The sequence below is a fragment of the Ochotona curzoniae genome, unplaced genomic scaffold (assembly GCF_017591425.1).
Source record: "Ochotona curzoniae isolate NIBS_2020 unplaced genomic scaffold, NIBS_Ocur_1.0 scaffold_4701, whole genome shotgun sequence".
Taxonomy (NCBI): Eukaryota; Metazoa; Chordata; class Mammalia; order Lagomorpha; family Ochotonidae; genus Ochotona; species Ochotona curzoniae.
In genome coordinates, this window is record NW_024467122.1 from 9,022,379 (window position 1) to 9,033,308 (window position 10,930).

The 10,930-nt window shown below is 48.5% G+C and overlaps 1 protein-coding gene across 1 annotated transcript in view; it reads right to left on the minus strand.

Moving 5' to 3' along the window:
- APBA2 (amyloid beta precursor protein binding family A member 2) overlaps nucleotides 1–10,488 on the minus strand; it is a 106,295-nt gene extending 95,807 nt beyond the window's left edge. The window contains exon 1 of the mRNA XM_040968868.1: nucleotides 10,435–10,488. The gene's annotated coding sequence lies outside the window, so the exon portion shown is untranslated. The remainder of the gene's footprint in view (nucleotides 1–10,434) is intronic.
- Nucleotides 10,489–10,930: the final 442 nt, after the last annotated feature.

Below are 10,930 nucleotides of genomic sequence, written 5' to 3' on the forward strand. Positions count from 1 at the left end.
CATAAGCAATAGCAGCAATAAAGCAAATTAAGGCTGATATATCAGAAATGAAGAACACAGTAGAGCAAATTAGAAGTCCAGTGGAAAGTCTCCAAAATAGAATGAAGCAAGCAGAAGAAAGTATCTCAGAATTGGAAGATACTTCCTGTCCAGGGGGAAGCAAACAAAAAGTTGGAAGCAGAGCTGGAGCAGGCCAAAAACAGTATTCAAGAATTGAAAGACACTATTAAGAGGTCAAATATAAGAGTTAAGGGAGTCCCAGAAGGTGCAGAAAGATAAACTTGGTTTAAAAAGGTATTTAATGAAATAATAAGACAAAATTTCCCTAATCTAGAGAAAGAATTGGGAAACAAAATCCAGGAGGGGCACAGAACTCCCAACAGGCTTGATCAAAAGCGATCTTCACCATGATACATGATCATCAAGCTCTCTTCAATTGAACACAAGGAAAAGATCCTTAAATGTGCACGTGGAAAAAATCAATTGACATATAAAGGAATACTAATTAAGCTCACAGGAGATCTCTCACAGGAAACTCTACAAGCAAGAGGAGAATGGAGTGACATATTTCAGATTCTAAAAGAAAAAAATTGTCAGCCTAGGATAACATATCTAGTGAAGCTTTCTTTTGTCTTTGAAAATGATATAAAATTCTTCCACAGTAAAGAAAAGTTACAAGAGTTTGCCTCTTCCAAACCTGCCCTACAATTGATACTTTAAGATGTTCTCTTGAGAGAGAAGAGGAATAGCACCTATCAAAACCAAAGGCAAACAGGAAGAACATCCCAGTAAAATGACAACAGAAGACTAAACCAATGAACAACCCATTCCTAAAATGACAAGGCCAAAGTACCACCCATACATATTAACCCTGAAAGTAATTGGCTTAAGCTCATCAAACATCATAGATTCGTAGACTGGATTAAAAAGAAAAACTTACCTATTTATTGTCTAGAAGAGACACATTTCACCAACAAAAAAAATCAGCGGAAGCTATCTCATGGATTTTGATTTTTTGTTAGTTTCATTTCTTCAAAACAGTTTCTTCTGATTAAATTATTCAATGACTCATAGATCATACAGTAGGATCATTTTCTTCAAGAAGGTTCTTTATTTTCTTTTTCATTTCCTCAGCGACACATTAGTCATTCAGTAGCATGTTATTTAACTTCATGGTGTGGTTAATTTCTTTTTTCTTCCTGTTGATATTGTTTTGTGGCTTTTCATTTAAGGGGATGTATAATAGCTGTGTAATAGGGACTATTATATCCAGTCATATTATTCAACTTCATGGCATTGTAAATTTCTATTTTTCTTTCTATTGTTGATTTTGTATTATGACTTTTCATTTAAGGGGATGTACAGTAGCTGTGAAATGGAGACTAACATCCAGATGTGAGGATACAATGTAGCATGCATCTCTACTTCCAGATAAAAATGGACTTACAATGAAACTGTTTACTATATCTTGACAATAGGATGCTGGACTCTCTGCCATTGTCCATGCCCGCAATGATGGACATATGACTGTGTATGAACTATACTTGAGTAATGATACAGAGGAACTTAGGCGGGGGCAGGGGGAGAGGGAATTGAGGAGGGGATAAGGGAAATCTCAGGAGCCTATGGAACTGTATCACAAAATAATAATTTAAAAAGTACATTATTTCAAAGTTGAGATGGTACAAGAAAAAAAAGGCAAACACCAAGATACCACAACAGTCAACCTGGTGATGGAGAACTTCTAAATGACAGACAGGTGGGCAGCACACACAGCATGGATACGCTGGACAAAGCAATGACCCACACCCCAGGCAGGAGGGTGTGGGGTGACACCAGATTGAGGCATGTTACTTAGAACAGAGCACAATTTAAAACTCAGAAACTGCCCATTTCCATAATCGTCCACATACTTCCCAACTATGGTTGCCTATGTGCTTGGATAGAAACCATGAAAAGTGAAATTGCAGACATGGGAAGGGTGTGTGTGGACCCACTGTGACACTGCTGCTGCTGAGGTAGAGAAAGGGGAGTGGGAAAGAAAGACTTGAAGGGGTGTGGTAGCTTAGTGGCTTAGTCCTCACTTTGCATGCACTGGGATCCTATATGGGAGCTGGCTCATACCCTGGCTGCTCCACTTCCCTTCCAGCTCCCGTCCTGTAGCCAGGGAAAGCAATAAAAGATGCCCAAAGCCTTAGGAACCTGTACCCACGTTGGGGACCCATAAGAAGCTCCTGGCTTCGGGTCAGCTCAGTTTTTTTCACTAGAGGCCACTTGGGGAGTGAACCAGCAGATGGAAGATCTTTCTCTCTGTCTCTCATTCCCTCCTCTGTAAATCTGACTTTACAATAAAAATAAATAAATCTTTAAAAAAAAAAGGTGAAGAACTGGGACACCCCATGCCAGGTGCCACTTGGCAGGGCTGTCCAAGCGGCACGCACAGAGACTGCGTGCAAGGCTTTCGGGGCCTATAAGCATCTCTTTCACCCCCCACACAGCAAAGAACAAGTGCACAGCCAGATGCTGTCAATGCCCTCTGACTCCTGCCCCAGTTTCCCTCCCTTCATCACCCAGAGACTAGAGGCATGGGGACAAAGCCATGACGTATCTCTTGGATCATCGCTCCCAAAACCCAATGTCTTTTCTGGGGTGAAAGTTCCCACATTGTCCATGACAGGAGTGGGTTTCCTCGGCTACCAGTGAGTCCTTCTGAGACCTCCCACCATGCCTATAGCCAGACCACTGTGACCAGGGATTATACATCCAACTGAGCATGGGTTCACTTGGCTGCATGGATGCTCCAGTGTCCTTGTAGTGAAAAGTAACTCGTCTGTGCGAGTCCCCTTCAGTGCACTCCCTGCCACGCAGACCCTGGATACGCATCCCCTGCATCCCCTGTGCACCAAGGGTGTGATTCCCACCTGCCAGAGGGGAAGCAGCTGCAGGTGCACAAGTCCTGGGGTTCTCCTTACCTATCACTCAAGAAAACTAAAGACTCCATCCATTAACCTTCTTGGCCAGTTGTCATGGAACAAGACATCCCACTTCCACTTTCTCTACCTTTTCAAACTGCTTAGCCTTGTACAGTCGCCAGCAGGTGACTGAGAGCCCCATATCCTTGCGGGCTTGTGCTGGTCACTCCAGGCCTCATCGTCACTCCCTAGGGTCCATCATCTCATCCCTCAGGCTCTGTGGTCGTCCGTGGAGCGCACAGGTCCCACCTTGTCCATCAGCCCTCTGATGCAGATCCACAAAGGCCTCTCTACGGTCTTTCCAACAGGACACTGGCCTCTGCCACTATGCCTCCGCAGTCACTCCATCTAGCCAACCATACTCCCTGCACCTGATGTGCTGCTTTCTATTTTTAGGATTCCATCACATCCACACACTTGCATTTGCCTCAGGGCCCTGCCTTCTCTCCCTGTCCCTCACCTTCTCCCTCAATGAATACTCCTTCCCTTGAGAAGGCTCAAGCCTCACTTCTTAGACAACCCACTCCAGCTATGGACACCATGCTTTCCCACAGCACCTGTTTTATGATGGGAAGGTCGGGTGCTCCCTTTCAAGCCTCCCATCAGCTCACACCACAAAAGACGGCTTGCTGCCACTCTGTTTTCAGCATCACCCCATTTAAATGAGTGAGGAGTAAACAGCCAGATGAGGCACAGTGCCCCATGCAGCCGACACGCGGGGCTCAGGAGGCACCCGCCTCTCCTGCAGTCACATCTCAAGTCCTGGAAGTCAGAACATCGCAAGCTCCACAGCCTTGTCCCCGAGGGGCTCTATACCACAAGGGGTGACAGCTCAGCCTCTAGGATGCCTCCCCAGGCCAACCTTGATGGGCACATGTCTGGGAACCAGCTTACGCTTTGCCACAGGCCCTGATGATTCCCTCCCAGGTTGCAGATTGACAGAGATTGTGAGATTTTGTTCAAGAATAGAGATTAACACTCAGCAGCCATGGACTTTCCTTTCACGATGCAAGACCCTCCATCCCACCCGGCCACCCCTGACACACACATTCACACACTCAGGGTGGCTCTGGGAGACAGTGCGCACCTGCACCCACACACATGTTGTTTCCCAAACCCCACACCATCTGTAGAGGGAGCCCTCCATTGGCATCGCATGTGAGTCTAGCAGAGCCCTTGGTGAGAACTCAGCCTGGAAAAATGACAGGTCACTGTAGCAGGTCTCTCTAAGCCTCTCAAGGGCTGCGGCTAATAGGGTGCTTGGGGACTTTGTAAAATGGAGCAGGGTCAGACAACAGCTCCCAGCCTGACAGGAGTGTAGACGACGCCTATTTTCGGGAACATCTCTCGGGACTCCACAGCACACAGTTTGGGAACGCCAGCTTAGACACTAATGCCATTAATTAGAACTGGACATAATTAATTAGACCTGAACATCATTAATAAAAAATTACAGACCGAAATAGCTGGCTTCCTTCCATTTAATCACACTAATTATGTGGGGCTCAACCTACGAGCAGCTCCAGGTGCAATTTTCTTAACACATTTTTCATATTAAGGGAGAGATTTTTCTCTTCAAAAATTTAAAAAATAAGATACGAAGCATGAGGGTAGCAGTTTCCGAATGTTCAGAAACACACACCAAGCCCCACATCATAAAACGATAGCCAATACCATGTCCTCCCTTGGCTTCCTCCAGCAAGAATTACCTAGGACGCTAGGGAACTGTGATGTGCCATGCCCCCCCGCCTGTGCCACGTGCTGTTCTCAACCCACCTGCCCCCAGCCCATGCATGCCTCCTGCACAGGAACAGAAAACACACTTCCAAATGTCTGAGGAACCAGGCTACGTCAGAGTCCCAGACTTCTTTGTCACCCACTACACAAGAGGTCTTACAAAGGTTCCTGGAAGATATTTCTGGAAAAAAAAAAATTCATGAATTGCAAAAGTTTTTTTGCACCAACATAAACTTAGCTCCTCACGGTAGGTCTCCTCAACCATGAGGCACTAGATGGATCCCCAAAGAACAGAGGACAGGTCAGTGCCCACGTCGACCCCAAGACGGACAGGCAGGCAGCAAAGCATGAGCAGGAGGGAGGACTGTGGGCACAAATGTCCAGTGAAGACCCCAGAAGGGCTGTCCTGTGAGCGCTGTCTGAGAGAAAATAGAGAAGCCTGGGGGATAGGCACCCCGCACACAGAACCCAAAGGAGCAGCCCATCTAAATGCAACCACGAGAGAATAGGACCTGGTCGATGTGCAAAGCCCAGCCCACTCACAATCCCAACCAAGTCCACAAACAGACAAACACAGCACTGAATGTAAAGAGGAGAGGGCAGGGGACTGGCACTGTGGCGTAGCAAGATAGGCTGCTGCCTGCAGTGCTGGCATCCCACAAGGGCATCAGTTCACATCCTGGCTGCTCCACTTCCCATCAGACTCCCTGTTAACACACATGGGAAAGCAACAGAGGGTGTCTCAAGTGCCTGGCCCCTCTATCCACGTGGGAAACCCAGAAGCTTCTACTGGCTCCTGCCTGGTAGCAACCTGGGAAGTGAGTCAGCAGATGGAAAAATCCCAGTCAATCAATATCTGTCTCTGTCTCTCTCTCCCTCTTTGTAGCTCTGCCTTTCTAAATCCTGAAGAAAAACTAAGAGCTGTTGACAAGAGCAAAAGCAATGGGGGCCCAGCCAGGACCCACACAACAGTGGGGTGCTTGTGCAGACACTGAAATGGGGACCTCACAAACACCAGAGCCAGTGTAGAGAGGGAGGAGCCATCACCTACAGACAAGTCACATGAGGTTCACCACTGTGAGCATCCCTGCCCCTGTGCTTCACCCCAATACATATCCCTTCCATATGGAAGGCACCTCTCAGGTGCCCCATTTGCCCTGATCTTGTTATGCTCATTAGCTTAAATTCTTACCTTGCACACATTGGGATCCCATATGAGCACTGGTTCATGTCCTGACTGCTCTACTTCCCTTCCAGCTCCCTGCTTGTGGCCTGGGAAAGCAGCTGAGGATGGCCCAAAGCCTTGGGACCCAGCACCCATGTGGGAGACCCAGAAGAAGCTCCTGGCTTCAGATCGGCTCAGCTCTGGCCGTTGCAGCCACTTGGGGAGTGAGCCAGCAGATGGAAAAATCTTTCTCTGTCTCTCCCTTTCTCTCTAAATCTGCCTTTCTGATATAAATAAATCTTAAACATTTTTAGAAAAAGTGTTTGAAAGAAAAAGAAGAAACAGATCTTCCATCTGCTGGCTTACTCCCCAAATGACCCCAATGATCAGAACCGGGCCAGGCTGAAGCCAGGAACTTCTGGGTCTTCCACATGGGTGCAGGGGCTCAAGCACTGGGATCACCATCTGCTGCTTTCCCGGTGTGTTGGTAGGAAGTCAACTGGAAGTGGAGCAGCCAGGACATGAACAGGCACCTATACGGGATGCCTGGGTCATAGGCAATGGTTTTACTCATGTCCCCACACACCGGTTTTCACTTTTTTGTTTTCTTCGTGTTGACTGTAACCCACTTGTGATGTTTAATTTCATGTATTATTGTTTCTGGACCACAGGTTGCCCAGGTATTTGGGTAAGTACTGTTTCTGGATGGGTCTGTGAGTCACCTTCTGGAGGAGATCAGTACTTGAAAGGGTGAACAGAAAAGATCCCAAGGCCTCCTCAGTGTGATGGGCTTTCGCCAATGCAGGCAGGGCTCCGCCATGGCGGAGGGAGGGAGAGAGACGTCACACTGGAACTGGGCCAGCCATCCATCTTCTGCCCTCCACACTCCATACTAAAACTCGCACCAGCAACCCACGCTCTCAGGCACCTGAGCTACTCCACTGGCATGGCTGGGCGTCCAGTTTGCAGAGAGCAGCTCCTTGCCCTTACAATCCAGGGGGACTAACAGGGGCAGGAGGAGGGGGAGCGGAAGGGGGAGAGAGAGGAGAGAGATACCCAGAAACACAGCATCTTAGTGGTGTGTCTGGAAACCCTCAACTCACACCACTGAACCCCCCTTCTGCCAAGTATCACACACCTGTGACGACGAGGGGCTCTGCTGCGTCATGGGATGCCATGTATCGTTCTGGATAGATCTTGCCTATCATCAGACAGGGTTTTGCCAATGTGCCCTCCACAGACAGGCCCCGAAGGTGTTGCTGCCCAGCTTCCTCACCAACTCTTCCCCCGCCAGACCTCCTAGCTCACCAATGTTATGGGTGGGGGAGGGTGTCTTGATGACTAGCCAGCAGTTCCTTGGTCAGCTGCAAGGCCAAGTTCATTTGTCTCCCAGACATCTTCTTGTTCTTCATGCTATCTGCCTGTTCTTCGATTCTGCTGCCTCTATTCACTGAATTGAAAGAATTCTTTATACAGACAGAATACTAATTGTTTACAGCTAATTCACAGGGAATATTTATTCCGGCTTGACAGAACGTTCACAGACGTTATCAACAGGCGTTCTCTGATGCATGTATGCACAAGGGTGTGACCTCTGCCCACCTCAAAAACACACAGAAAATATCTCCTACGTACTTTGACACTTGGATCCAAACTCCGGGGATCTAGTTCTCTGGGCATCTGTGTGTGTCTGCTGTGAGCGTGGGATCTCACTGTATCCTTCCCTCCTCCCTCGTTCCGCCATCCTGCACCATATCCCACTGGATCCGTGCCACGCCTCTGCCACTCAGGTGAGAGCTTGTTCTGAGGCTTGCTATCGGCTCCAGCAACCCTCTGTGCCACCGCCGGCCTTGTCTCCCACGTCTTAGTCAACCAGCTCTCCCTCCCTCCCAATCTCACTGCCCTGGTCCCGTGTCACCCTCGCCCAGCGCTCTGACCTTGGATTTTCCCTTCCTGTCCAGCAGCTGGGAATTTCTTTCTCTGGAGTTTACATTTTGCAGGCATTTTCAGCCGGATTTGACACAACTCAGGGACCCGTCCTGACGTGGGAGCACACTGGCACTGCTGATGTATTCTCAGCCAGCTACTTCTGTAAACGTGACATCTCATTTCAGATATTTTCCAAGGCTTGCTGCAATTGCAGCACGTTTTATCAGCCTTCCCAGCACCGCTTCCAGATAATCACTGGATTCCCGTTTGACTACTTACTACACTTTACACACCAAGGACCAACAGGATGGATACCAAAAATAGTGAGGGCTAGAATTCAATTCGTACAGAATATTAAAAAAAAAAACTAGAAAAGTGTTTCCTGAAAGTGGAAGCAGTATCAGAAGGTGATTAGCCAATGAAGAGCCATGGGGGCACTGCAGGTACCCGTGTCCTGCACTTACAGAACAGCTCCACTGCACTCAACAAGTGAGCAAGCCGGGCCTTCTCTCCTCACTGCACGTTTCCTGCCAGAGTTGCTCTGGCATAAGTGACATCTAAAAACCCCCATCTTGTGGCCACTTTTGTTTCCCAAGCAAGAGCGGGATTTTCCGCAGGCGAGCTGCAGGGCCCCAGGAGGACCCCAATCCCCTCCGTGAGAGGCCTGTGACACCGCAGACGGGCAGGTGGGATCTAGGGGACACTATTTATCACCATTCATGTGGAAGTTCTAACAGTATTCCAGGACATGCAAACCCCCCAGTAAGGCTCAGAAGAAGGAAAATGAACACCCCATGCCTTAGATGTATCAGCTGGGTGGTTCCATGGCCCCACTCGCATGCAGTAACACCCAGGTCCAGCAAGGCTCATGAAGCTAGAGCCACAGCGAACAGCTGCCCCTGCAAACAGCATCTCCCTTCCCACCAGGTGTAAGTACGAGCTCCTCCCTGAGCCGACTCCCAAACTCTTCAGTGTCTTCAGGGCTGACGGTGGCTGATGCACTTAATAAGTTCAAGACTGATGGATGTTTACAACACCAAACAGACCATCCAAGGAACAGAGCAGGCCTTGCTGTGACACTGCAAGTGCAAGGTCCTCAAGAAATTCAGGGAAAGCTATGCAATGATATTTAAAAAAAAAAAAAGTTGCACCAAAATAAGCTGATCCTTTAATTCCATTATTCCAAGTTTCGGGATACCCTTCATAAATTCACAAGCTGTTTAAAATCTGACAGCCAAAAAAAAAAGCTGTTCAGAGATGACTCAGACTCAGCTTGGGCACAAACACATGACAAATCATACAACCGTTGAGTTGTACCTAGTATCCCTGGGTGGGGTCCAACTGTTCAAGAGCTCTTAGTGCCTTAGGGATGAGCCTCACAAAAACCACCATGGGACTCACCTGGGACAAGTGTGACAAGAATGCTCCCAGATTGGACAGGAAGCAGGGGCTGCGACTATCTGTGGCTGCCAGACTGTAGGATGGAAGCCGGGTTCAAAGAAGAAGTGGGTGAAGCCGCCCTGCGAAACACACCTCTCTCTAGGTTGCTTCAAACTGCAAGAGTGCTGGCCTTCTGCAGCCCCCAGACGCAACATGGCAGTTTTGAACCTCAGTCTCGACATGCCAGAAGCCCACCCTTGCCCCTGACAGTCACATCCATTCTCTGAGTTAGCACACAGATTTTCCAGTGGGCCACCTAAGGGTGTTTGTCTCCTCTGGGAGTCCCAGAGCCACCAGGGTCCTACTCAGAAACTCTAAACTAGTAGGTGTTCCTTCCCTTGAATACACAAGAACCCAGACCTGCCCTGGAATTCTGGACATGGAAACTGTATACCCGACTTGTCCTCCTAACCTGTGACATTTCCTTCTGTGCCCTGCTCTCCAACATATCCCAACCCATACCCAGCTCACCTGCAGCCAAGATGCCTGGTGTGTGCTTAGCCCAAGAAGAGCAGAGCCAACACAACCCAGAACCCGTGTCCTCTAGATCTGCCCTGTAAGGCTCCACTCCAACAGTGCTGTGAGGCTAAAGCAAGTCAAGTGCTGCCCTTGGCTCAGTGGGATGAGCCTGTGACACCATTTTTCATCCAGGGCAGTGGCAACATGGGGCCACCCTTCAACCCTGGCAAGCTGACAAGGCCTCTGACCACAGATCCTTCTGCTCAGTCATTCACCATGACTGACTCGTCAAAGCAGGCCATCCACTTCCCACGCTGGCTAGTGGAAGGTTTCAGGAAGCACCTCAAGCCAGCAGCACGCTCTGCCTTCAGTGGCAACAGAGATCCAGGCTGGAATCACACACATACATGAGTGCCAGAGGCCAGTGAGAATGGCAGCTCCCAGAAGCACTCATATGACGAGGTGTGGACAGGTGGGATGGGGCTGTGTTTTTCTGTTGTCACACGGTAGTGACTCAATGTCCAGCAGTAACACGCCAAGTCAGTTCACTCCTTGGCTGTGAACCAGATCCCAGCCTCAAAAGCCCTGTGTTCGGGCACCCCAAAGGTCCAGGAAACAAAGAACCACAGCAATGAGACTCCCTTGATCCAGCTCTGCCTACTGCATCCTGCCCCCCTAGTGAACTAATCCCACCCCCAGGGCAGAAGCCAGTGCAGGCCTTGGATTTCTTACCAGAAACGGGTGGTTTAGTAATATCCCAAGAAATCTCCTGCTGAGTGGATCTTTCTGGAATAAAGCAAAAAGCAATGAAGATTAGTTTGATTTCAGAAATGAAACAGGTGCTTCTACACAGCAGCTCCTTCAAGTCTAAAATTCTAAATGAGTAAGAAATTCAGAATCACCTGTCAGAGAGAACAGATTACAACTCCAATGAGGTGAGCAAAAGTTACATCAAATAAATGATTAAAATGTGTGTTTAGGCATTCATCACGTAATTATGACCTTGAATACGAGGTGATGGGTAAATCGGGGCCATGCTAGAGGGAAAGGTAATGTGCATGTTAATGGAACTTACAAAGCCCATGTAAATATGCATTTTCCACAACACAATTTGACACAGGAGTTTACAGAACCTGTGTAGCATGCCACTCTCAAGACTGGGGCTAGGGGATGGCATAGAAGGGAGACAGCACCTGCAACACCGCATCCCACAGAGCGCCAGTTCAAG